At 41.7% G+C, this 19,112-nt stretch overlaps 1 protein-coding gene and 2 long non-coding RNA genes across 25 annotated transcripts in view; 2 read left to right on the top strand and 1 right to left on the bottom strand.

Moving 5' to 3' along the window:
• Positions 1-166: 166 nt before the first annotated feature.
• LOC121107374 lies at positions 167-5,939 on the top strand. The gene is made up of 3 exons (XR_005841418.2): positions 167-210; positions 2,828-2,924; positions 5,526-5,939. It is a non-coding gene; the product is annotated as an uncharacterized LOC121107374 (long non-coding RNA).
• LOC121107371 lies at positions 2,919-12,622 on the bottom strand. The gene is made up of 5 exons (XR_005841408.2): positions 12,390-12,622; positions 11,934-12,027; positions 9,169-9,236; positions 4,451-4,482; positions 2,919-3,969 (listed from the first exon to the last, which is right to left on the bottom strand). It is a non-coding gene; the product is annotated as an uncharacterized LOC121107371 (long non-coding RNA).
• A 407-nt stretch (positions 12,623-13,029) lies between these two features.
• GNB1 (G protein subunit beta 1) overlaps positions 13,030-19,112 on the top strand; it is a 33,830-nt gene continuing 27,747 nt past the window's right edge. For 5 of the 23 annotated variants that reach the window (XM_046903117.1, XM_040651135.2, XM_015296856.4 and 2 more), the window contains exon 1: positions 13,030-13,311. The gene's annotated coding sequence lies outside the window, so the exon portion shown is untranslated. The other 18 variants (XM_046903115.1, XM_046903121.1, XM_025142502.3 and 15 more) reach the window with 5 other exon arrangements.

Raw genomic sequence — 19,112 nt, forward strand, 5'->3', positions numbered from 1 at the left:
GCAGAAATGCTGATTCACAGCTGGCACCAGTGATGGAGCACCTGGTGGGAAGGCAGGGCCAGCCCAGAGGAGCTCAGGTGCATGCAATGTACCCGAGTGACTGGAAGGGCTGGAGCCAGGATCCACCCCTTCCCAGCCCTCATTTAAGGCTTGGCAGTGGAGGTGAGGGGATCTTGCTGGAGATCCCTGCATGCCTGGGTCCTTCTGAAGGTAAGCAGCTTTTTTTCCTTTGTTTCTGTGCCTACAGCTGCCATGTTTCAGCAAACCCTCACTTCTTACAGCCTAGGACCTTCTGCTCTGCTGTTGTTGTGCTTTCCCTCACATTACAAACCAGTGAGATGGTAGGTAACATCAAATGAATGATGAAGTAACAGCAATCAAACTCAGGATAACTTGACAACTTATGGGACTCATTTGGTGATATCTTTTATCCATTTGTAATTACAAAATGTAAATGTGTACGTATATCCACTTAGTTGAAAGGTCTGTTTTCCATAGCTCTTCTTACTTTTTCCCTCCCCTAATTGTCTGCTTAGACTCAATTCTGTAAGTCGGCCATTTGGTACCCATTTCTGTTGTAACTCAGCTTGTGCTCATGATTAATCCAGATGTCCAAATTAGTTACTTCACAAATCTGAAACAACACTGAGAGAAATGAAACTACAAAGAGGGAGTTTCTTATCAGGCTGGAGGTGGGTGGGGAAAGAAGGAGGCAACTACTAAGTCCAAGAACAAGTCAGACCTTTTCTGTTATGGATTTACAAAGAACACAAATCTCTACATGCAGTCATAGATGCACATGGGTCTTTCTTTCTGGAAAGCAATCCAATACTGCATGTCTGCAGTTCTAGTCATTCATATTTTAAGCTGTTGTCGCATTGTTTTGAATTCAGGGAAGGCTCCAGTATAAAAACTCTGGCACAGGAAGTTCAGCTTCCTCTCCAGATTTCCTTCCTCCATCTTTTTACAGGCAGAACTGCAGGGGAGATATCTGAGCCTTTCCTGTGCTGAATGAACACTCAGATAACTGTAGAATAGTTTGCATTTACACTCAACACCTTCAGATGCAGTGTGGAAGACAAAGTGGTTCTGAATGACAAGACTTGATTCCAAATATATTCCTCATGGCTGACTTGCGTTTTGTAACTGCCCACAAAGCTGGGCCTAGTCCCTAAAACAAACAAGACAAAGGAGGGGTAAAAGCAACTGCTTTTGCCCTTCAGTCCCACTTCTACAAAAATCTTAGCGTTGACAGTGAGTATTTAGCCGTAATACAAATATACCACAATTGCAGAGGAAGAAAAACAATGAAAACCAAACCTGGATCAAGTCAAAATCTAAGCTGGCGATATTTTTAATAGGCTAATCTCAACTCATGGATTTTACCTAAGTTTTGGTGTCCTTTAAAATCAACTTGCTAGGTTCTAGGCTGAGGGCCCGGCCAGTCTGAGCCTCAGACCAGAGAATTACAAAAAAAGAGGAAAAAAACAACAACAAAAACCCCATCAACAATCCAAACAGGATTATAACTAAGCTCTGGAAGTGCATGTTAAGTATGCTAGGAGAAACATAGTGTAGAAAGTGTGATGCAATATTAAAGACTTCTAAGCTAGGGCTGTACAAACTGGCACTTCCTTGTGGCATATGTGTACACGTGGAGATCCTTGCTAGGATCACAGAGGTAATGCAGCCATGGTAGTGAAGCACTGTATGCAGTGCTAGGTCATGTAGGGCAATACACTGATGTAGCTCACAATGCTTTCAGTTCCAAAATCTGCCTATTGAGCCATCTCTGGGATGCGTGGCTGTGCTACTAGTGCTTTATGGTGCTTTATACAGAGTACATATTCCCTACAAGAACACCTTCTGAGTATAACAAAACCAGCATGCTGCATTTGCAGAGCAGAATAAGCCCTACCAAACATAGCTTATTCCACCACCAGCCGACTTCCAGAGCACAACATTGTGCTGGGGAAAAGAACAGTAGCAGCACCTGCTTCAGTACCTTTTGCTGGCATAGCGAGAACAGACATCAGTACAGCTGCAGCAAGAGCATGGGGAGAGGCCTGAGCCACTAATTGCTCGTCATGTGATCCAGGATGCAGGCTGTTCCCAGCAGATACAAGAGGAGGAGGACAGGAAGAGCTATAGCTCTTTTACCACAACACAGCCCTGCCTGAATCTCTGTTCCTAAGGCCTCACCCCAGTTCTGCAATTGCCTTACGTATGCAGGCAGAAGCAAGTACACAGGCCTGATTTCAGCTGTTACTCAGGCTAAGCAAGCGTGGTATTGAAAGTAAACCAATGCAGTCCATACAGATAAAGCACAACAGTGCCCATAAATCATATCTGACAGCCTTCTTATGAGATGTGTTACTAATGTGCAGCCTTCCACAAGACTGGCAGAAAGTTGAAATCTGAAAGCATGAGGAGAGGACTCAGCTCAGTGCCAAATGCAATTGCCTGTTCTGCGAAGCAGCGAGCATTTAGAATCCATACCATGTCACCCACTTACTCATGCATATGCATGAGAACCTACTGAGCTTCAGTCATATCCAGACGCTCACAGGAACAGATTAATAATTAATAAATAGCTGCATGGTCACTAACAAATGCCAAAGGGTGATATTCTATCTAGCTGTACGTCTGCTGGTGAGCACACATCAGTAAACCACATCGTGCTTTTAGCTCAGACTCCAACATTAATTTTGGCAGTGCAAAAAGACTTCATTAAAAACACTGAAAGTGTCATTCGTTGTTTGTTTGTTTACTTATGTGTCATTTGATCTTATTTGTTTGTTTTGGGGACTCCTATGGGGATTTAAAGCCCCAGTATGGAACTATGGGAGATGCAAGAAGTGAAACCGACTAACGCAGTGATAAAAACAAATGGAAATGCGAAAGTCAAACACACATCTTAAATGGTGAGACATACATTACTTTTTAAGTTCCTTATACTATAAGCTGCTGCTGATAGAAGTTGTTTTTTAAGGTGTCTTTTCTTTTTTTCCCCTCTTGGGTGTTCTTCTATAACTGCTTGCAAGCTAATTTATTTTTAGGTATGCTATGATAGTAGCCCATAATGCACATGAGTAAGAAATTAAGTAGAAGGTATAAGCACTGAGAAATGAAACAATTCCATCCCTTATTTGAAAATACTAAAATCAAAGAAAATAAAGCTATTCTCTAAAATACCAGCTGGTAATCAAAGCAGTTCAAAATACCGCAGGAAGCTGCCTTATTTGAAATTGTCAACATAGATTATTTTTGTATTTTAATTAAGTGATGGATACCAGATTGATATGTCAGTATTCTATAGTGCTGTCTTCCTGGTTGGTTTGCTTGTTTTCTCTAGCTCTAAACCCTTCAGGATTCACTGAAGTTAGGGTGGGATTTCACTTACTTGGAGTGCATAACCTCAAAATTGGAAACATCAACAATTCTTGAGATTGTTCTGCTGCTGTTATATCACCCATGCAAATCCCTACTGGTACCAGCGTGGCAGAAGATACAATGGTCTTTAGGTTTTGTTGAATCAACATAATACACATCAGTAATATAACAGCATAAGTCATCCTCAACACAGGAAATATTATAGCTCTGTTGCTGAGCTTTTGTATGTATGAAATTTGGCAGCATGTTCTTGACTGTAGAACATAAAAACCTGGTTTCCAGCTGTTACAGTTTGCAAGTAAGTGTCTTTAATGAAGCATCAAAACTCGGCGCACAACAATCACTTAAGAATAGAATTTATCTGCAACTGGTTTGTTCAGCTAATTGATGATTAAAGGCTTATAGAGAAGTAACAAACTGATCGCATTGCTTGCTGGTGGGTTTCCTTGCTAGTTTTGTGCTTGCTCCTGGAGTTACCACTGGGGAAAGGCTGTGGTTTATGTTGGTGTGACTTTCCAGCTTTCAAATGTTCCCTAACCCTTTAAAATGTTACTCCAAATCTGTTTGTTAAGTTTTCTTAAAAAAAAAAAAATAATAATAATAATAATTTCCATCATTCCATGCTGATGCATGTAAAGCAAAGAAGGAACTAAACAATTCAAAATCAGACCCCATAGCAAAGCCAAGAATAAAACCGAAAAGATCAGTGTGTCCAACTCTGGCTATTGAAGCCCACTGCCATAACCCATTCCTTTTGTGCTCCATGTGGGAGCTATGTGCAAGACGGTTCTGCAGACAGGATAAACCGTAAACAGGATTTTCTTTAAACAAGAAAACTGACTGAGATAGCAAGCCCTGTATTGACAACCCTGGAGGGAGCTGGAGAGTTTATAAATGTAGCAGAGGTATAGATAGGAAGGAAACCAAAGTGAGACTTTATTTGAAGTAAATGAGAACATTCATAAACAATAGCACAGAGGAGATAGTAAGATAGTTGCTTGTGGAGTGCATAGCATGGAAAGGTCTATGTTGTATATAAAAACAAAACATCCCTTACCTTTACTTCAAGTGTTGTCAAAAGAGTAATTTCTGTAAGAAATACAAGTCATGACCTTAAAATATTTTCTTTCTTCTATGGTTTTCAACACAGAATTTTGTATTCAGCTGAATTGTGAATACTGGGGGAAAGGTGGAATGAAAGGAGAAGCTAATGTTGCTGCTTGACGTACATATATATTTTTAAATGAAGACAGACTATGCATGTTCCGTTATCCTGTATGGATAAGAAGGAAGTTGCCCACCTCATGAGCAGTACAGCTGCAGTGTGTGCCCATTTTTCTCCTCCTTAACAGGATTTACTCTGGTACTACAGATTAAGGGCTTGTATGTTTGGTTGTTTTCACAACCAGCCCAAGCATTCAAGCAGGCACAGTGAAATAATGGCTCTGTTAAGACAAAGGGCACGTCATGTGTTCAAGTAACTCAAAGTCTTCCCCGGACTCTTGGCGTACCCATTGCTTGGCTTCAGAAAATCAGTCTTTACTAACAAGGCAACTACTTACATCAGTTCCCCTGGGTACTGGCCTGAGAGATGTTTCACTTTACATGTGTTTTGTTTTGTTGCTTGGAAACCTGAATTTTATAAGCACATCTTTCTCTAACAGGTGCTCACAAGAAAGGGTTTTGCAGAATCAGGATCTCTCTTGGATGACTGGTTTGAGATCTGGGAAGTTTAATATAACAGAATTCAGAGGTCAGAAGAAAGTTCTTTTTTTCTTTAAATTAGACTTGCACTCGTGTACAAAGGAGGTTATTTTTTAGAGATAGAAGAAAGCCAGTCTTTGTTTCAAATCTTCTTTCTTAGCAGCAGCTGAACAGCACAGGAGATACGGGTCCTGCATTATAACACTTAATTCCCTTAGCTTGTTTTAATGCAACTCAATTCTGTAAAGAAGCTTCCCCACTTCATCTCTTCCCATGATCTTCATGAATTTCTCATATTAATTCTCTCTGGTTCAGTGAGTGAGGAAACGCAATGCAATAAGGACGTCTCTTGGAATCACACACCATTTAGCCAGCTCAGGCTGTGGTTTGATATACTCAGTATGAACTTATTCTTCTGCGTTTTCCAGGCAGTGCTTTCCTGCCCAAGGCTGCTGCAGCATGGAGTACATACACCCAAACCCACATATCTTAGGACCTGATGACCAGCGATTCTTACTGCTTCTCTCCTAACTTGATTTCCTGACCTGCCTGTTTTGTATCTTCAGTTCATAAAGCTCTTAGGGCCAGTAAGCAGCCAGCCAGGCAAAATTGTCATGCAATCTATAAATAAGCTCTATACACCTTATATAACATCCACACAGATTTTTCTGGAGCTGCTTCTGAAACAATAAGATTGGCATACATTTTTTTTATCTTTTACTGAGTGGTTGGGCGGAACTCAGCTGCCAATTTTGCTTGACAGGGATGATAGAAGCCTACCTACTTCTTCAGACTGTAATTTGCTCAATTCCAGCATACTTTTCCAAATAAATGCTTACTTCTGAAGTGCAGGATGTAACCATTATTGAATCTACTCATTTTATTATCTCTTGCAATTAAATGAATGACTACTGAATTTTCTAAGCATGCCTTATTCCTTTCATGTATCACAGATAGGCTTTGTTTGGCTAAGCATAGATTCTCCAAAGACAGCAATACAAGTCCCTTACTCCAAATATTTTTGTCTTATGAATGCAGTTTTGTTTTCTGGAGTCTGCAGCAGCACTGACGCTTTACTGCAGCTGCAGCAACGAAAAAAGGTATAGAGCTCTCTAAGAAACAGCACCCTGATCAGTAATTCCAGTCTTTGGTAAGCTGCTTCACTGTGACACCTGAGCCCACTTTATGAAACCGCTATGTCAAGGACAGAAGAATGTTCTATAGGAATCTGACACGTAGCTAGATAAGCAAATTCTTTTTTGTACTTGAAGGTATTTCCCAAAGGCAAACTTCACTGCAGGTCTGACGTATCTGACCTCATGGAAAGTTTAGTAGCTAGGCTGAATTCTCAATGTGGGTTCTAAATCCCCAGCATCTCCAGGGTACCAGTTGTTTTTCTCCTAGTTGCCCAATGAGACAATAATTCCCTCGAGGAAAGTCCCTTTAAAGGGGAAAATACTAGGCTTAAAGCTTTTACTCAAACTGCCTCATCTGCATTAATGCTACTGAAATGTCACTGAAAAGATTATTTATGTAAAGGAAGACACAGAGGTGGTTGCATGTATGCTTATATATATCTACAGATACACTGTAGAATCTGATATTAAGAGAATGATAACAATGCCCTTTGTAGCTATTTTAGCTGCAGGAGCGGATCCATATTGGAAAACAATTTCACTTATTTGCTTGTTAATATCTCTGCACTCACTAATGAAGATCTTCCTCGGTTCTGAAGGGCCTACGTTTGCTATACAACAAGAGATTTTTGGAAAAAATGTTTTCTATATATCCTATATATTTTATTTTCTATATCTCCTTTGTTCCTAGCAACACTTGCTGCATTTCAACCAAGTGCAACACCAGCTATGCTTGTTTCGTGCTATTAAGGGTACTGAAAAACATCCATCTGCCCAGGTAGGGCAGCTCTGCAGCCTTTTTCACATGTTCCAGCACCAAAGGACTTCTAAGAAACTGAGCTATGGCTTGCTAAGCTTAAAGCTGGGGGGAGGGAGGCGGGGAAGGGAAGCTAAACTAATAATTCACACTTGAATATGAATGAAAAACAGAACAAGAACAAGCACTAAAATACCCCACCCTATCCTTCTGGCTCTCTCGGCTCTCTCCAAATGCATTTGTTCAAACAGGAAGGGGCTGGGGAAGGAGAGAGAAAGAGAAGAAAGGAATTTGAAAGTATACAATTGGGCTTGGACCAACCTTGAGACACACATACATGTTTCAAGGTTGGAAACTGAATGCAGAGGAAAATTCAGAACAGCTTACTCCCAGATGACAAATTCTGTTACTCTGTAGAACAAGTATAAATATAGATTGCAAAATTACATATTTGGATCACACTGTAAGATTGTATCACAGTATAAAATTATGGCACTGACTGCAAGGAACACTAGATCCAGGTTCAAGCAGCACTACCATTCTCACTTCTTTCTGCAAACTGCTGGGTAGTAGCGGCTAAGTAATTTTATATGGATATGCATCAAGTTTCCTATGTCTAAAACAAGAGGAGTGATATATTTTGGCCTTAGGAAATGCTTAAAGATATGCTAAGTGTAACAATCACATCCAGGAAGGAGGCAATAATTTTTTATGATTGTTGCAGTCAGAGATGCATAAAGCATTGACCTTAACTGGGTCACAAGGCAACAGGACCTGAACATAGTTTTCTGCTGGAAATAAAACTGCCTCAACCAGCATTAATGAGAAAACAGAAAAGCATATAATGCCTTTTGGACATATGTTCATCAGTGTGTACTGCCTCATGTAACTTATTCTGGCCCTGTCAAGAATGAGAATATACTGTTGATATTGATGTGCTTATTATGTTCACAATAATATATATGCACACTGATGGAGCAGAATCAAATCTATAGGAATAGTGCAGGCCTCCGCAGCTGTTCTCCTTAGCTTATAGACATGGATTTTCTTTTTCCCAAAGGATTTCAGAGTGAATGCAAACACTGTATAAGTTTCATTTTCTATGAATCTCTGCTTTTTTTTTGTAGAATGTACCCAATTCTGCCTATAAGAAATCAAAGGACACAAATGCAAGCAAAATACCCTGGAATGGGAGATAGTGTGATTCTGGAATATGAGGTGCTTTTCTGAGTTATTTTGGGTAAATCCATTAGAAACACTCACCTAGGAAGTCGCAAATGGAGAAGTAGGCTAAAAATATCTATATTTACCACTTCTCAAGTATTTTTATACCCTCTGAGGTGCTCTGTAATTTTGATAGGTGCTGAGTTTTGCCCTCTCTCTAGAATGTATAATTTATACCTGATTGGTGATGGTTATACTTTCAGAGGCCAGAAGTGTCTGAAGTTTTAAGAATCATGTGGTACATTTATTCACACAATGTGTATGTTCTGATTATAATAATGCAGTAACAATTCAGTTTTAATGCAAAAATGTGTTAGATTCTAAGAAATTCCTAAAAATGCTGACAAAACATTCAGTAAAACATGAATATAATACATTTATAAACAGTATGCAAGGCAATTTCACTTGCAAATAAAACTTGTACTTCATTAATACTTTGGGGACCAAATTACATCCTTGCTCTTCTTGTTGAACAAGAACATCTTCTCTCAGGCCTATGTGATATCTGTCCTTCTGTCTTTCTGCTTTTGGACAGATTTCTTATTGCTGAAGTGTAAAGAAAGCAACTGTTTTTGACTGTTACACTGATCAATATCCAGTATGGATTCTTCCAAACATACCACATCATGACATTATTAAATCAGTAACTTAACTGTTTTTAAACAGTGCAGTAAGACTTTCCAAGGCAAATCACTTAAGTGGATTTGATTAGCAAAGGGAACATATCTAACTTTAAGATGGAGTTTCCACATCTTCCAAAGGACATCACATGGCATGGTTACTTGTCATGTGACCTACTGAACTCAAAAACTCTGCTGTACCTTCCAGCTCTTTATTTCTAATTCTTTAGTGTTAAAGGTAGAGCCATACATTTGACAGAAAGTGTAGCTGAGACTCCTGAAGCACTTCATTAACATAATCTGCCCAGGCCACATACTCAGTCAAGGTTATTACCTCTGCAGCAGAGATGTCTGAGCAGGACACGTGGGTGTCTGAGCCCTTCAGTTTCATGGTGCAGCATCCTGCAGACATAAGACAGAGTTTTACAGATCTGATGACTGCGATACAGATGTGAAAAGAACAGCATGTAAGAAACATCCCAGGGCTCCCATTCCCTGGAAGTACTCCATCCTTCTTATGTGTTGCAAGACCATCTTAGATCAGGGAAGAAACACAGCAGTTTTTGACAGCCAAGATTCTTAAGTCTGTGTTTCATAGATGTTTTAAAGCTTCTCAGTAACCTTTATTTCTTTCAGTTGATAGCAGTCACATACATGTAAGAGTGAAAGCAGAGCCTGGAGGCTGAAAGCCAGAAAGCAGGTTTGATGTGTATGCAATCACTGGATCTCTTTAAGCAGATGTGCTGTAAATTAAGAGTTGGTAAAAATATGAAACTGTGCGGCATGATTGCTCTCCATGTGAAAGTTTCACAATAATATATCCTGAGATGAACAGTTTAACAACTACTTCTTTTCCGTTCTACAAATGGCTTGAAACAATGATTTTTCACAGCTTCACCAGCGTGCTATGGTGTGCTGAAACACACAGGTTTAGAATGACAGAACAGGCTGCAAAAACAGGTGTCTGGGTGACACACCAAGTATGACAGACTTGAGCTAGTTTTGTCATCATGTTTTAAACAACTGAAAAAACACACAAATTAGTGAATCTTCCTAAACATGGATCTAATTTGGCATGCTCTCTATAAAGGGGTTAATATAAAAATGATTGAGAAAAGGCTAGAAGACATTTTGCAACCGCGAACTATGGAGCAACCTGCTTACAGGAGGTTTTCTTTAGATCTAAATCAAGCTTCTTAAGGAAAATTACCATTTTTGCTTCAGGAGGCCTAGTCCTTGCATGTATGGAAGCTCCTATGAGAAGACTCACTATTTTGTGAACTGATGAGTTACATTTCCGATCTATTTTGGATATTTTAATTTGCTGTATTCATTAAAAAACAGGATTTCTTTGGCTAATTACATATATTTGGTCTTCATTGTATTACTAGCTAATTTTAGGGTTTTTTTTTTCTTTTTAGATGTAAAAAATACTGCTTGTAGCTAAAGTAATACAGAAAGAGAAATTCACACATTCAATAATACTGATAAGTATGATTCAAAATGAAAAATTTTTCAATGTAACGCATACACAGTAGTATCCAGGAGAAGGCTATTACAGGAATGAAACATTGTGCTGTGCACAGTAATGTGTTTCTCTTCTGGAACATTTTAAAATGAAGAACTGATTGATCCAGTCATGATTACAGAAAAAAAAAAAGCAAACGACAACATAACCAAATAAAAAGAAATCCACCCTGTGTCAAACAACCCTCCACCCTGTAAGTAACCATTTCCAATCACCATAAGCTCTCCTCATACCAGTAGCAGGACTGTGTTATCAGTCAAAGTTTTCATGAAGATGAGACATAATTAAATCACTGGATCACAAGCAGGAACCACTGGAGTAGCTGTGTTTTTACAAAAGAATAGGTGTGGTGACAGAATGAGTTGCCACTCAGCATGTATAATCCCATTTGGCCTCTCACAACTCCTTACCCAAACTGCACAGATTTAAAGAATTGGCATAGAAAAAACCTGGGGACAAGAGAGTCCGTTTAGCTCTCATATAACAGAAAATGCATAACAAGTGTAATGCAAAAATCACTAGATTTCTAGGATAGGATATGATCTGAATACGTATTTTAATTTAAAATGGGAAAATGCTTAGGCACTCAAATTGTGCTGTTACTAAAAGCATATAAGAGAATTATAAAGAAGAATAGTAGTATTTGTAGGATAAAGTATGTGCAATGGGAAAAAAATACCTTATTTTATTATGTTATAGTTAATAACAGCATTTCCATGTCACCACTCAAAGGCAGAAAATGTGATTTACTGTTAGATATGAACTTCAGAACTCCATTTTTGTTTCTTACACAGATTTCTTCTGGATCATGCAGCGTTACCTCAAATTTCCACAAAATGTCCTAGGATGTATAAATCTTTCTTGGTAAAACAGAGCATTTTAAAGAATCCTTTATGTATTATACCTTTTCTTTTTAACTTAAACATTGCAGGACTGGGTATAACTGTTTTTTCAAAGTATTCTAGAGATTTCAAAGCATCTGTAACTTCTCATTTCATAAGCAGTTAAATTTAATCCATATTTTCCAGAATGCAAAACCAAACTCTAGCCACAGTCTCAAGAACATTTCTGTACATAAAACCTGTGGAACCTCTGGAATGCAGGTTGTAAGGGGCTAATTTCTGACTACGATGTGAACGCATGCGTATTTCTTTGTGGGGATGGATTAGAAGTTATATTCCTGTGGTGACAGAATAGCATCAATTTGGGGCTATAGTTGAAGAGACCTTTATTCTAATTTCAGTAATTTTCTTCTTTTGTTATTTGTAGATCTCAGGGCAAAGAACTAAAGCCTTTGTTCGTTTGATTATTATAAAACAAAGGCTTAACCACACCAGGATCGAACAGTTATTCGTAACAGACACCCTGAATAACAGCTCACCCTCTTCCCTACACCTTAATTGACAAACCTCTCATTTGTAATTATAGGTAATCACACCTGCCTTCCCAAAAAACACGATGGCAAGTAGCAGTTCAAATCTGCTCCGGTAGCAAGGCTATCTCCAACATATAGGGGAAAAAAAAAGATATAGATGTGCTGATAGAAAAAAGATGATGCAATGTGTACTTACTTTCCATCAATAAGTAATGAAGTTTTAGTATGTGAGTGCTGTTGTGATTCCATCTTGTGAATCTCTCTCCTGCCTAGGCTGGGGGAAGTCCGGTCTGTAAAACAGAAATCGGATTTTTTGTTTGTTTGTTTTTGTTTTGGCTTTTTGTTTTTTTCTCTTACTCTTTCCTGCAGTGCCTCAGAGAGAGATGGGTGTTTGTGGGAAGTGTATGAAAATAGGGGAAAAAAAACCAAACAAACGCTGACAATTATGGCCACGCAAAAACCTTTGTGATATGAATTCATAAATAATAGATACCAAAAAACAGGAAGTTGTAAGCTGGCTCTGTTGTACCACATTCTGAAATCTCTGAGGGAAATACTGTGACACAACGGGGGGTTCATTGCTTCCCAGGCACCTTTCCGAGGCCTCGAGCCCCATCCCCTGCCATTACGCCTAACAGCCGCCAATTCTTACATTTAATGCCTTTTAACCGAAGTAAAACGGTATCTGCCTTTCCTCCAAACCCTGCTCTCTCCGCTTAAAAAAACAAAACAAAACAAAACAAAACAGTGCTGCTTTTGCTCCGTTTTCCCGTCGTTTACTCGCCCCTTCTGCCTCAGGCCGGCTCCTAAACGCGGGGCCGTGAGGGGCGGCCTGGGCGCGGCAGCATGGCGCGGCGGGGCAGAAAGCGAAACCCGCCCGCGCCCTTTGTTCGCACTGCGGGGAGGAACCAGAGCGAGGCGGGCGGGAGGAGGCCGGCAGTTGTTCGAATCTCCCCTTCCTGTCAGCAGAGCCCTCCGCGCGGCCGCCGCCCGCTGCCTGAGTGGGGGCCGCCTGACTGAACGCTGACTGACTGACTGACTGAGCGCGGCGTCGCGCGCCTGAGGGGCGCAGCGCGGCTTTCCCGCCCGAGCAGCTGCGGCCGCCGTCGAGGCAGCGAGGCCCAGGCGCAACGCTTCGCCGTCGGCGGCGGCGCCACCGCCCGTGGGGGGAGCGGAGCGGAGCGGAGCGGAGCGGGCGGGGCCGGAGGCCGGCAGCGGGGCGGAGCGGGGAGCCGAGCCGAGCCGGGGTTTCCCGGCCGGGCAGTCACGGGCGGGGCGGAGGGGGGGAGGTTAACCGCGCCCAGGCTCTTGCTTCCCGATGGCTGCGGGGAGCTGAGCGGGGCCCGAGTGTACGAGGAGGAGCCGAGACCCGGTGGTACCCCCGCCCCGCTCTGTCGCTCCTTCCGAGTCTACGCCCCGGCCCGAGCCGCTGCCTCAGGAGCACAGCGCGGGCGGCTTCCCCCTCCCCTCCGCCGCCGCCGCCCCTTCCCCTCCTCAGGCCGGCGGGGACGCGGGCAGGAGCCGCGGGCGACGGCCGGAGCGGCCCTGTTGATGAGCAGCGGCCGGAAGGGCAGGTAACCGTCTGAGGGGGCAGAGAGGGCGGCGGGCGGGGCGGCACGGCCGCTTAGGAGCCTTTGGCATTCCTCTCTCCCCCGTAGGGCTCGGCGAGCCCCCCGTCCTCAGCGCGGCCCCACCCTGAGGCCATCTTCCCTCAGCGCTCTCCTCCATCCCTGGTTCCTTCTTCCTCTGCGTGGCTGCGCCCTTCCACCCCGCTCCCCTCCCCCCGTTCTTCCCCATTGCTGCCGCACTTCTCTTTTCCCCCCTTCCTCCCCTTTTCCGCCGCTCTCTCCTCTCCTCCTCGCCCCTCTTCGCCGTCTCCTCAGCCCTGGGCGGGAAGGGCGGCGCGGCGCCCTCAGCATGGCGGGGTGGAACGACCCCCCCTCCCCCGCGCTCTCCCACCGCCGTTCGAGCCTCCCCTAAAAAAGAAGCGTGTTTGGAGCCGGGAGAGGAGGAGGTGGTGGAAAAAAAGGTGGGGGTGGCACCGCTGCTCTCCCGAAGGCGAAAAGGGAGGGGAGCTTGGATTTTGCGGGGTTCCATTTTTAATGATCGTTAGGGCCGTAGCGCCGTGTGTTAGAAGGGGCTGGGGGTGCAGACGGTGAGTTTCCAGAGGAATCGAACCGGCGGGAGGAACGCTGGGAGAGAGGCTGAAGAAAAAGGAGCTGTGGTGTGGCTGCTGTAATGGTGGAAAGCTGACGGAGAGAGGAGGGTGAGGCACACGCGGGGTGAGACGGCTCCAGCCCTGCGTGTGGGGTCCGTGGGGGGGGGAGGCGGGGGGGGGACGGGCAGAAAACGTTTTGTTCCCGTTAAAATGGGAGCGAGGATGCGTTTCGTTGGCACATCCTCGTTCCCCCATCGCTCTTCATATCGCTGTGCCCGTAGCAGCCGTCAGGAAGATCATGGAGGGTGTTTCCTGCGAGAGGAAAAAGGAGCTTTTTTTTCTCCTTGAAGATGTTAAGAATACCGTTTCTGCTCCCGGTTTAGTGTGGAGATGGTTTTGAATCTGATTTATTTCATCTTCTTCTTAACCCGTGGAATGGGGTTTCTAAATGGGTGGATTGTTATTTCTACAGCTTTGTGTGAAATTCTCTTAATGGTGTGAAGTATGTTTAAAAAAAAAAAAAAAAAAAGAGCCGTTTTAATTAAAGAAATAATCTTGTCCAGAAGGAAATCAGAATGATATAAAAGATGTCTATTATTCCCAAAGGCGATCTGAAATGTTAACAAATGTGATGTTTCGTGCTATTTTCTAGTCATAGGTGGGACTGCTTTAAAATAAGGCATCCTTATGCCACGTTATTATGCATTGTCCCCACAGCAGAAAATAGGAGGAAAGCATTGAATGCGAGGGGTCCTGGGGACAGCTCTGGGGAATTGGTGGCTCAGCTCGGCGAGGTGATGGAGAAGCAAAAAATTAAAGGTTTTGCTGCCCCTAATCGTGAGACTTATCCCGTATTTTAAGCTGATCTGCCAGCCACAAGGATGTGTGCATCGAGACAAAACGCTGCCGATGTGTGTGAAATGCATGCAGAAAACGCAGACGCTCTTCAGCTCTCAATTTGTTCGAAATGTGACATCTTAAAGGACTTCTTCCCCCCTGTGTGCTTTAGGAGAGGAGAAAGAGAAGGGACGATAATAGTGTGGTTGTTTTGGTGGCTGCCGATTAACCAGGGTGTGTGTTTGATTTTCTTTTCGCTGTGAATGAATGGATCTTTCTGTGCCTGGGCCCAGTAGCTGCAACAAGATGGCGTTTGCAGCAAGGCAGCTCTCATTTTTCAACTCCTCCTCACCACAGCTTGGCCAAACTCGATCTTATTTCGTAATTGTATTTAGATTTACTTTCTCGTTCGGTTTGCTTGCTTCTTTTTTGGGGGTGGGGGTAGGAGGAGCGTTTGGGAGATTATTGCAAGAAATCGGTGGGTTTTTGTTTTATTTTTTTCATTATTGTGAGCCTTTCCAGATAGGAACTGGGTGGGAGGAGTAAATAGTTCTAGTGAAATGTTCACATCGGCTGTTTCTGGACAAAGAGGTGACACAATTTTGAGGTTTTTTGTTGTTTTGTTGGCTTTTTTTTTTTTTAACCTTGCAGTGCCTGCTTAATACCATCAAAATGTTCTTTGTTTTTCTTAAGCCTGTTGCTGAAAAAAGGTATTTTAAACCTAGAAGACAGGTATGCAAAGGCTTTCCTGCCAAGGCAGTGTGCTGCTGCTGATTCCTCTTGGCCAGGTAACAACCTGCAGGCGGTTCCATTCGTGTAACATAGAAATCTCCCATCTCTCTCAGTGCTTGTGGTGTGGGCGGAGGCTTTTTAGGCTGCTTTTGGCCCCAAAATGTTACCATACTTGTGTATGTACGTTCTTAGTTTTATGGAGAAGAGTAAGAAAGGCTTTAGAGATATTAAAGCAGTTCTTTGTCGCTGAGATACTATATTGTAAGATAATATAGAGATTTATAAAATTATAATTTTGAATTTTTTTTAAAGGATTTTCAGTTGATAATTTTGGTGAGATTTCAGCATGCTTCCAAGCTTAACTTTGGTAACCTAAATAAAATAGCTTGGTTAATATTTGGTGTACTGGGCTTAGGCTTAAAATCACACAGAACCCGGTAGGAAAAAAGAAGAAATGTCTGTTTTGTCTCCTGGATTCAGATGACCTCCAAACCCTTGGTAACATCAAGCTTTCTAGTAGAGTTTATCTTTGACTTGTTATATCAACCAGTGCTTTGTTACTTTACTGTAACAGCCATAGCCCAGCTGTCCTTCATACAGAAGGAAGCAGAAGGCCCACTTTGCAGGTGGGGGTTGTGTGGTTGGTTCGTGTGTGGTGGTGTTTGTTAGGGGGGGAATAATAAAAGCTGAAATGATCCAAATGCATATTGCTCCTGTGGTGTGTCAGGAATGAAATTTTAAAAACAATGCTTCTCCCATACACTGGCAGTTCCATTGCTTGGTACTTCTAAAGTGCTGATGTACTTGAAATTAACTGTGTGGGTTTTTTTTGGTAGTAGTACTTTGGCCTTTCAGTATGGGATTGGAAAGGAGTAGAAGGAAGTGAGATCTCATCTTAGGATAAATTACTTGTATGCATGTCTGGTCCTTGCACAGCTGCTAGGTCAGTACATAGCAAGCATCCTGCCATGACATGTTTGACAATGTGTAAATCCAGAATTCCAAAGTAAATCCTAGGAGATGGAAATCTGAAAATGCTGTATTTAGACTTAATGAGAATTTATGTGTAAGTAACAAACATAATTTAGTCTTACGTTAATGGAGAAGTAATGTAGAACTTTGTGTAGCTGTATTCTTGATATCATCCAAGAATGAGCATTGTACAGCTATTAAAACTTCAAACTGGAACAATTAAAACTAATATCTTGAGAATAAGAATTTTTTTTTCAATTAATGCAATTAATTTTGAGATCATTTAATTATAGTAGCTATATATATCTCTTATGTTTTTAGGATGCTTTTTCTTGAAATGAAGCAGGATGATGTCAGCTGCAGTACGTCATACCAGGAAGTCGTGGTGCTTGGAGGCTTCAGTTTGGTCATGTGGGAAACAACTCGGTGTTAACTGTTTCTTCTTAGGAGTTGTGGTTTCTCAATCACAGTATGAAATGAGATACAGTTCATATGGAACTGGTGCTGCTTTTGCAGATTCTTATGCCTACTGCTTTAATTAGGAATACTAAGAAAGCATTGCATTTATTTAGTTCTGTAGTTGCTACGGTAGAAAAGTGGAGCTCCTTGCTGCCTGGGAGAACAGCAGTAGATTTGTCTCCTGTATGTTGGGCTTGGCTCGTGTTGTAGTCACTGAATTGGATTAAATTCTTACTGTCCGTGGATTTTGGCTCTCAGCATTAGTGGATTGGTAATTGATATTCTCAATTTTAATATCCAGTTTTAGCCATATGGCATACCGTATTGTTTCAAGAAGTCCATTTAGCGCTGGTTTGTTACTAGTAAGTTGAAAAGAGAAATCCTGCTTTCAAGTGGTTGAATTATGCTTTGGCAAATCTTCTTTGGAGTCTCTAATGCCTATGTTCGTGGCAGTATGTAGGGTATTTTTTTACAGTATTTTACTGCTTGTGTTGGGAAAAATATCTGTAACCTTGAGTGAGATTTTAAACGGTAAATATGATTAAAAATAAGGTGGAATTTTTTAAGGGAAGTCTCTTGATGGCTCAAAGTTCCATCTCAAAATGAAGAGAATGCATTGTACATTCAAAATGTCTTTTTCTCCCCACTGATAATGTTGTAATTTGTATCACCATAAAAAAACAAAAATACCCCCCAGCCCCTCTGTTTCTATTTAACGGAGAATTTCAATGTATTATTTCTTCCCAGGGTGTCTAATTGTGCTAGGGATTTGTGTGCCTGGATTTGTTTCTCACCAAACAGAACTGTATGCAGATCCATAGACAACTGAGCCAACTGGTAGTTCAGCAGAATGTTAAGAGGCTTTTAAAATCATTGAGCTGACTGCTAGCAGCACCTTTACTTGAGATGCCAAAAAGAATGTGAGTTACTGAGTAAGGCTTCTTAGGACAAAAATGACAACATCCAGAATGGGTTTTCCAGCAGAATGTCGTGTTCTTAGTGAAGCACCAGAAGACTTTAACCATCTCCTTGATGCAGAAGCCTTCTAAGGAAATCACACATTCCAAAAAAAACTTTTGAAGGGAACTTTAAGATCAGATATTTTATTGATCTGTTTTGTTAACAGTCAGCCTATTAAGTTTTGTTCTTTACAATGAATAGCTTGTGCATCTATTTATTCATGTTGAATGTATATATCTATTAGGTTTATTCAAGTAGTATAGCATGTGCTGTGATAAGTCAGATTCTTGAAATACGATGCAATATTTCTGATCATGTGGAAGACTGCATTTGAAATCTTGAGCATACTAAGTGTAAAGGAAAAGGTTTGCTTTCTCAGTATGGTCTTAGGCACCCAAGGCTGGTTCTTCTTGAGCCCAGTGGGAGAGTAATGACTTCAGAATGTTCATCTGCCATCTGGAAGCAGCCAAGACCTGGTGCACTACCTGTGTCTTTTGTACAGTGTCACTGGGATGCTGTATGCAGCTGCCCAGAAGACTGTAAGTGTTAGTAAAAATACATCTACAGGGATGTTATGGAAGCATAAGTTGTAGCAAGTCTTGGAAGTAACTCTAAATTCTATCCAGGATTTTTATTGCTGTCCTAAACACTGAGTTGTTAAGTTATTAAATGAGGACCCTCCCACAAAATGTTACACATTGACCTGGTTATTGAAATTAGAGTTCATTGGAAGGTGAGGGGGAAGGGAGAGGACACAGGAGACAATAAGTGCTTGAGAAAGTAGTTGTTGAGCAAATTCTTCAGTTATGTAGGTGTTGCAAGATTTAAGTCCTGTGAAAATGGATACAAATAACTGTAGCCAGTTTAAAATAGTCCTGCTTCAAGAAGACCTGTCTTTGGATTAACAGGTAGGTTAGCCTTGTCAGCTGATCTGTGGTAGTTATCCATGTCTGCACTCCTAAGAGAAATGCAAAGTTATGCCAATAAGTACAGCCCTTTGTGATGGTGGTCAGAAGTAATCCCTGTATCTCAAAGTCAGTGTAGTCTTACAGCGTGTGTATAGATGGCTTCTGTGGGTCAGCTGGCATTGGAAATGTGCTCGTAAGTTTGAGCCTTGTTTTGCTTGTGGGCAGGCTGAATCTATATAGGTTAATATCGAGAGCTCAGAGATTTCTTACTGACTTGAATATTCCAGGTAAATTTGCTTTGAAATTCTTTTCTTTCTGAGTGTCTTTAGCTTGGGGACTGTTGAAAACG

The sequence above is a fragment of the Gallus gallus genome, chromosome 21 (assembly GCF_016699485.2).
Source record: "Gallus gallus isolate bGalGal1 chromosome 21, bGalGal1.mat.broiler.GRCg7b, whole genome shotgun sequence".
Lineage (NCBI taxonomy): Eukaryota > Metazoa > Chordata > Aves > Galliformes > Phasianidae > Gallus > Gallus gallus.